Source organism: Protomyctophum bolini (assembly GCF_963924005.1).
Source record: "Protomyctophum bolini genome assembly, chromosome: 8".
Lineage (NCBI taxonomy): Eukaryota > Metazoa > Chordata > Actinopteri > Myctophiformes > Myctophidae > Protomyctophum > Protomyctophum bolini.
This window is the reverse complement of record NC_137869.1, coordinates 8,724,305-8,733,282: the sequence shown is the minus strand read 5'-3', so window position 1 is coordinate 8,733,282 and position 8,978 is coordinate 8,724,305.

The following is an 8,978-nucleotide window of genomic DNA, read 5'->3' as shown; positions in this document are numbered from 1 at the left end:
AACTTTGAAAGCCAATGTTAGCCAATTAGGATGGAATATGAAATATCGGACAGATCTGAACACATGACTATAGAGATAGTGTGTAAGGTGCCGTAGATTAGCTGGTAACAGACGGACACGCACACACACACACACACACGCACACACACACACACACACACACACACACACACACGCAAAACATACTATCTCCCCATGCCTTCGGCCTGGTGGAGACAATAATAGTAATCAAAACCTGATAGATAGAAAATAAAACAACAGCATATCACTTTGCTCCTTGTGTAGCACATAGTCATTCAGTACTGTACCTTCACATACAGGTGATAATATTCAGTACTGTACCTTCACATACAGGTGATAATATTCAGTACTGTACCTTCACATACAGGTGATAATATTCAGTACTGTACCTTCACATACAGGTGATAATATTCAGTACTGTACCTTCACATACAGGTGATATTTCCCATTCTGCATGATCTAAGCAGGTAATCACTTTAGTGTCTTCACGGTGGCTACCAATAAAGTAACCACTGTCACATATTACTGTTACTGTATCATCAGGTGAGAATAGACTCCTGCCATCGTCGGGTTCATAACGGGTTCCTGGGATTGTAGTCAGTGACAGTGTACATGTCACAGCTGAAATGGTTGGGAAATCAAATGCGTTAAATTCAGATTTTACTGGGCTATTTGGCTTGACACGGATAAATTAAATGAAAGGGGAAAAATATATTTAAAAATAATATCTGAGTTTACAGATCAGCAATTTTCTCAGTGCAACACCATTGTACGATCACAGCTTAAGCAGTTAATAGCTGTAAAATATAAGCATTGGACACATCAATCAGGAGGATCGTCAATACATGTCTGTCGGGTTCAATTTACAATTGGATGGATGACAGAGATGAGAAATGAGATGTAATGTAAGGAGATGTAATGGATGATTACATAATAATAAGCTCTTAGATGTAATGGATGAATACATAATACTAAGCTCTTACGCTGACAGACTGGCACGACACCATCCCACCCCGTTGCGTCACATCGGCGACTACTGATCCTGCTGATCATTTGGTAACTGGAAGTGAACACAAAGACATTTTAAATGTCATCATCTGTGAAAATGTAACCCATTTTAATTTGGGCGGGAACCCCTTTTGGTGTTCTAAGCATTATGTTATGCTTTAGCTATTGAAAAATAGCAGATCTACAAGCTCATAGCGCGGCACCAAGTGCCACGCTACGAGCTTGTAGGTCTGTTATTTTTGAAAAATTGTGAAAATGTGTCGCAAATCTTTGAATATTTATTCCTTCAGAGAGAATGTTTTTAACTCAAATGTTTGCTTCTGGGGGGTCCCTGGAACAACATATTTTCAGATGGGGGTCAGTGGCCAATTACATATAATTCTGGGGCTGACATAGATTTTTATTGTGCAGATTGTAAATATCATCGTATTACTAAAAAAAGACATTGTATGGATGCACCTGGGACGTATCCTCAGTGATGTAAGCATAAAGTATAAAATAGGGCTTTAGTGGTTAAAGTCGTGTAAAATGACGAGTAGTAGAAACAGAAAGATACATATCAAGCAATATGGCAAATCAGTTGTAACCTCATCAATATAAAAACAATTAAGTCCTCTGGACTTTTTGGGTTATCCTTTATAGACTAAAGTGTATGACTGTACTTGTGCTCTTTGCAAAGTATTCAATCAATCAAACCTACCCTCTTTGGCACGTGTACTGAACTTCTGCCCCAAAGACAAAGTCATCTCCCTTCACAAGACCGAACTCTGCAAAATCAGCATCGCCAGGGTGACCACATGATTTGGCTGAAAACAAAAGAGAGATGACTGGGGTAGACTTTGCCCACAAATACTCATTAAACATGAACCAAGTGCAAAACTGAATAACGGTACTGGTTATGCATATTGCTACTAACAGATTTGCATGCTGGTTTCTATGCTGTGTGTAAAATTGGTAGCCCACAGAATAAATAAATAAAAATAACCCAAAAGATTATCCAAAAAGTGAAATTTCATGTATCCCGGATGCTGTATTAATGGCATGAATGGAGGATACATTTTATTACATTGTACATTATTGATGTGTTGTAATCCCGACACCGTTGAAAAAGAGGGTCCCAGCCCTCAGTGTGTTCTCCGAGAACTAAATAAATTATTGTTGTTGTAGTTGCTTATTTATTTGTAGCTATAGTCCATAGCGTTAGAAGGAGAACTCCTCAATGCTATATGGACGACCAGAGCTAATTTATTTGCAATAACTGCTTGAACTTAGATCAAGTCATTATCATAAATAGTAGAAAGGTATGGTAACTTACCTTCACATTTAGAACCTTGATGATACCAGCCATCAATCGTGCACGCTAATTTGAATAATCCCACAAAGCCATAATGACAAGGTACTGTGACCCGTGTTCCAGGACCATAGGACTGCTCCAGACCAGATACGTCAAAGTTTGAGTCATAATAGGAACCACTTAAAAATTCTTCAAGTTTACAATCTGGACAATAAAAAGAGAAAATCATATTGTGTACCAATTTGGCATATTTCTACAGGTTTGATGACAAAGCTGTTAAAAAAGGATAATAAATAAATTAAATTAAATGGGATGGACTTTGTCGGTGTAGACTTTGCAAACAAAATTATACTAATTAAACATGGTCAAAGAGCAAAACTGAATAACGGTCCTGGTTATGCAAATGCTGGTGTAACTTTAACTTTCTCTCCATGCAGTACATTTTAAGCAATAGGTATAGACCACAGAATAAATAACAACCTAACTGTTTTAACTTAGTTTAAGTCATTCTTCATAATATTGTTTTCCAAACTTGTAGAAACTCGCCATATAGTTATATAAAGTCTTCAAGTTTACAATCTGGACAATAAAATAAATCATATTGTGTGCCAGTTTGACATATTTCTACAGTTGACAAAGCTGTTATATGTTAATTAGTCAAATAAATAAATTACGTCTTACCTCCAGCAGTCACTACATTCAGGGTATGCGCCCATATGAAAAGGAGACAGCTTTGCGTTATCACGTGCATTTTTGCACATGAAAACATCCAAACAGTTGAATTTACGGAAGGAAAATGATTTGCACAAGTGATGTGTTCTATTCCCTCCACACAAGGCAGGGATTAAGCGTGGAAGTGACCACACACTGCCTTATATGAGTTACTGGAACCATGATGAAGTCAGCGGAATTGGATTGGCTGGGCTGAGGGTGTCATGGTCTATCGCTCCACTGACATGCCTGACTCATTGTCAGAACACATATGTCATTTTTCCCTGAGCTGTCCTGTGTGTTCCTGGTTCGTTGTTTTCGTGCTTCTCTGAAGGTTAGATTTTTGGACTTTAAGTTTTCCGCGCTTGCATTGTGCTTGTAAAGTTTTTGCAGTTGTGGCATTTTATCATTTTTTTGGTTTTCCTGAGCTTGAAGATATAAGTCTTTATTTGTCAACTGCCAAGTGCTTTAATACATTTATTTTGAACCTTACTGTTTTGAGACTCTGCATTTTGGGTTCAGACTAGAGTTCTCATCGGGCCCGAAAATTAAGGCCCGGCCCTAACTGGGCCCTAACTGATCAGGCCCTATAGGCCCGACCCGGCCCTAAAGCGTTGGGTTGGGTCGGGCCTGGTCGGGTTTGTGCAGAATTTGAGAACTCTACACAGAGTAAAAGTGAAACACATGATCTAAAATGGTACTGGTAAACAAAAATAATAAAACAGCAGATCAGACACAAATTAGTGTAATTAAATATGGCTATAATCATCTATTCTACAGTGAGCTTTTTCCCCTCCAATTGAATTGCAGTCACTGAGGTATTCCATGCATGATCATGTTTATTTATTACTAAACGGCTAAACGATCCACTGGAAATCATTTGCAGAGTTCATATGGGTTCATGTCAATATCACCACACAGGATATTATTAACCTTGCTATATACCTTGCTTTCTAGAGTTAATAAATATAAATCGTATGATATTCCCCATTAAATAGGAACATCTATTAAAGTACAGGAAGTGAGGGGGCCAGAGGTTCCATTTTAGGTATCAAAAAGAGTGTTTGGTGGTGGTTTGTCAAAGAGACTCTTTTAAGGCCAATACTAACCATAATCAGAAATTGATGAACCACACAGTAGTGGCCCGGAAGATCTAAGCTGGCTCCTTTCCAGGTGAAGAAGCAGCGACTCTAATCCAAGTCTCTCTCGTGTGACTGAACTTCTCACCCTATCTCTAAGGGAGATGCCAGCCACCCGTCGAAGAAAACTAATTTCAGCCCCTTGTATTCGCAACCTCATTCTTTCGGTCATGACCTACACTTCATGACCATAGGTGAGAGTATAGGAACGAAGATTGCTTGGTATAAGAGAGCTTTGCCTTCTGGCTCAACTCTCTTTTCGTCACAACAGTGCGGTACAGCGACTGCAATACTGCCCCTGCCGCTCCGATTCTCTGGCTGATCTCCTTCTCCGTCCTCCCCTCACTCGTGAACAAGAGTAAGACCCCGATATACTTGAACTCCTTCACCTGGGGTAATGCCTCATTCCCTATACCCGGACTGCACAATCAACCGATTACCAACATCTTGAAAAACTTGACTCAACATTGCCTATTCATTTTGGTTTTCTCCTTAGACTTTTGGACACAGATGAAAAGGAGTTGAATTCAGAATAAGATACCATTTTATTGACATTGCTGTAGGTGAGACAAGTTGACAACTGATGGGAGGCCAGAGAATTCAGTTTGCAAACACTTATTAATCTACTTATTTGTGCAGCAAATTCTTTTACTTCTAGCTGGGAGCATTTATTGGCAAGAAGGCAGTGTTATAATGAATTTCATTTTTTATAGCGCTTTTCCAAGTGCTCAAAGCGCTTTACAATAGTTCATTCATTCATACATTGGGAGGTGAAGCGGCGAACAGTCGACACCAGCATCCTCCCTTCCCACATTCTCACACCGACCAATTCATTGGAGGCAACGTGGGGTTCAGTGTCTTGCCCAAGGACACTTCGTGTCCACAATGTGGACAGGAGGAGCCGGGATTCTAACCGCCGATCCTGGGGTCATTGGACGACCTGCTCTACCTCCTGAGCCACAGCCGATATACCACTGACACAGATTAATCGCACGCACGCACACACACACACACACACACACTGTATATTGAGTTCATCTTCTTGGGAGCATGAATGTGCTTAGCTAATTTCATGGCAAAATCCAGTGGATATAGTGAATCGTTCCTTCACTTAATGTAATATAATTAAGGCACATAATGGCAATTACAAAATCTACACTACTGCATTGATCCAAAGACTATACCTTCACAAGAAGGAATTGGATGGTCCCACTCTTCATCCTCACCACATGTCAGCACTGACATTCCACTCAGTTTTTCCCCAAGGGTGTGACAGCTGAATGTTAGAGTGTGACCAACAGGCATGGGACCATCGTTGTCTGGCAGACCTTGAATAGTAACGTCATCACCTGCAGCCAGGTCGGGCCTGGTGCAACTCGTAGCTGCAATGCACAAACAAATATGGAAGGACAGTTAACCATCTGTAGACAATGCACACAAAGCATGTCTGGTAGCAGCCAGAATGCAAAAGCAGTATAGTTTTATCAGCCCTTTCATGGCAACCCAGGCAGTAGTTTTATCAGCCCTTTCATGGCAACCCAGGCAGTAGTTTTATCAGCCCTTTCATGGCAACCCAGGCAGTAGTTTTATCAGCCCTTTCATGGCAACCCAGGCAGTAGTTTTATCAGCCCTTTCATGGCAACCCAGGCAGTAGTTTTATCAGCCCTTTCATGGCAACCCAGGCAGTAGTTTTATCAGCCGTTTCATGGCAACCCAGGCAGTAGTTTTCAAGATATCTTGTTTGAGACCAAAGTGTTGGACAGAGTTTTGTGCTCTTACGCAATGGTCTGTGAAAAGTCATGGGCCTGTTTCTAGATATTCATCATGACACACACACCAGTAGCAGGATGTTTAAAAATGATCATCATTAGCTATAAGAAGCCTAAAATGTAATGCTGTTTGAAATAGCCAGTACTCACGTATACAATTATGGTCCTTTTGCTCCCAATAACCATTTTTGCATTTAATCTTGTCCTCCCCTTCCATTTTATATTCATGACGGCATTTATATTGTACCTCCATTTCAGAAAAGTTTTCCTTCTGATAATCATACATGGCAATTGCATCTTTAACCTCTGGTGGTGGCCCGCAATGTTTTTCAATGGCTGCAAGAGATGAAAACTCATTTAAGATCACACTTACACAACAGCGTAATTTAAAATATTATTAGAAATGTTAAATTTGAATGGGGATGTCTTACGTTTACAGATTGTGTACTCGTTCAAGTCCCATTCTCCATTCTTACAAGTTATTTCACTTATGCTGTTGTTTGACTCGTATCCCTCTTCACAAACAAATGTAATGAGTTGGCCTTCTGTGTAGTCATCATTTTCAGGTTTCTGTATTTCTGCATGAGGAATCTGAGGTATTTCACCACATTTATTCTTACCTAGAAAATGTATACATACATAAAAGATTAAGTTGTCATATCATGGTGAAAAAAGCTCAATTAACAAATATAATTAAAACTAAATAGTTTGAAACTATTATGGATTGTTGTTATGTGATTGATTAGCCAATTTGCTCGTCTACATATGATGTAAATGTTCCTTTCATTGTCAATGGCATTTCATTTTTTGTTGCCACGAATATACGTCATATTTCAGGCACATATGACATAAATTCTCCTTTCATCAATGGCAAATGTGAAACGTGACGGGACGGAAAGCTGTATATAGGAGGGGCTAGCGCGGCAGCGCCCCTCAAAGCTGTATATAGGAGGGGCTAGCGCGGCAGCGCCCCTCAAACATAGAGTTATGTGGATCTCGGGATACACACAGGAATGGTGTAGTTGAATTGTGGATCTCAGACTGGGCCAGGCTGTGTAACATCAGTCATCTATGACTATCATATCAGTAGCATGTCTATGACCTACTGTATATGACTCCAAAATTGGACAAGGTTTCAGTGCGATCACAGGCCCACAGCCCCACTAGCCATGCCACAAAACAGAAATCAGCTTTCGTTGATTGAATTTATATGCTGTTTTATTACATGGACTTAAAATATGAAAGTCCCTTACCAATACATCGTGGAGTTTCATTCCACGCACCGTGATTGCATGTCGCGTTACCCCACCAGCCTTTGGAGAAACGCTTATAGTTTGCTTTGCAGGTGTAGAACAGTTTTACATTTCCATCAGAAAAGAATCCAAATCCATTTTCAACTTCAGGTTTACAAGTTCTGATAGCTAGGGGAATTCAAGGTGAGACAAATAAATAGCAGAAGTACACTATTTAAAATAAACGGCCCTGAATCATCCAAAGAGCACCTGCAGTGTTGATGTTGATGGAGATCAACAGCATCCGATAAAGGACAATTTGTATTACACTCAAAAGATGAATACAGAACCACAACATATTCATTCGTTTATTTACAGCCAATTTGACTGTGAACAGGGCCCAATATAGTAAGATCATGTATGCCATAAACCCTACCGGTACCTGCACATCTCTGAAAGCCACTCCAACCATTTCTTTCACACGAAGCTTGACTCCATCTTGCAGTGACCCCACCAAACACACAGCGATACCTGAGCCTTTCCTGGAACCCGTATTCCATCGTCCGTGGATTCTCAATCTCAGCGTTTGGAATATCAGGTTTCTTACATTTAATTTCTATAAGAAAATAAATGATATCAAGAAGAGGTCTGCACACTAACTGGATATTTGTATGGCAGCTCACACACAGATTGTGTCACCATCACAATACCTTCACCTTCACACAGTGGTTTTGGTGTCCACCCATCCGTTGTGCACGTGGCAGTCTTTCTGACATCCGTGGCTTTGTAGCCTGTGCTACATGTATAAAATACAGTGTCACCCAACGTCCTCTTTTGTCCATACCAATCATTAGTCAAAGCCACGCCAGTTTCAAGACGCGGATTGTTACATGTTGTTTCTTGATAAGAAAGAGAATGACATGTTAGTGGGAATAGTTTGGAGTAAACCAAGGTTATAATATTAATAGTAATCCAAAACTTATAGATAGAAAATATAACTAGTATGATACAACAATCAGTTTGCTCCTTGTGTAGCACATATGTAGTCATTCAGTACTGTAGCCTACCTTCACATACAGGTGATATTTCCCATTCTCCATGATCTAGGCAGGTAATCACTTTAGTGTCTTCACGGTGGCTACCAATAAAGTAACCACTGTCACATATTACTGTTACTGTATCATCAGGTGAGAATACACGCCTGGCATCAGGTTCATAACGGGCTCCTGGGACTGTATGTGACAGTGTACATGTCACAGCTGAAATGGTTGGGAAATCAAATGCATTTTAAAACTTTTGTTTAGTTCCAAATAAATAAATAGGACCATGATGAACATAATTATTTGTCATACTTCAACAATTTAACGAGGTATAACTGAAAGACGTACTCACTAAGTTACTCATTCTCAATAAGATACTCACGGTCACACGAGGGTGTAGGAACCCAATAAGTTCTGGTACCGACTCGTGTGCATTTGGAAGGTATCGGGCCCGGCCAAGAATGTTTGAACTTTCTATCACAGATAGTCCTCAGGGTTTGATCTTCATTATACTCGCCGATATTGTCAAGCACTCTTCCATTTTCAATAACTGGTGCTGTGCATTTGACCTCTGATGAAGCACACACACGCACACACACACACAGACACACAAACACACACACACACACACACACACACACACACACACACACACACACACACACACACACACACACACACGCACACACACACACACAGACACACAAACACACACACACACACACACACACACACACACACACACACACACACACACACACACA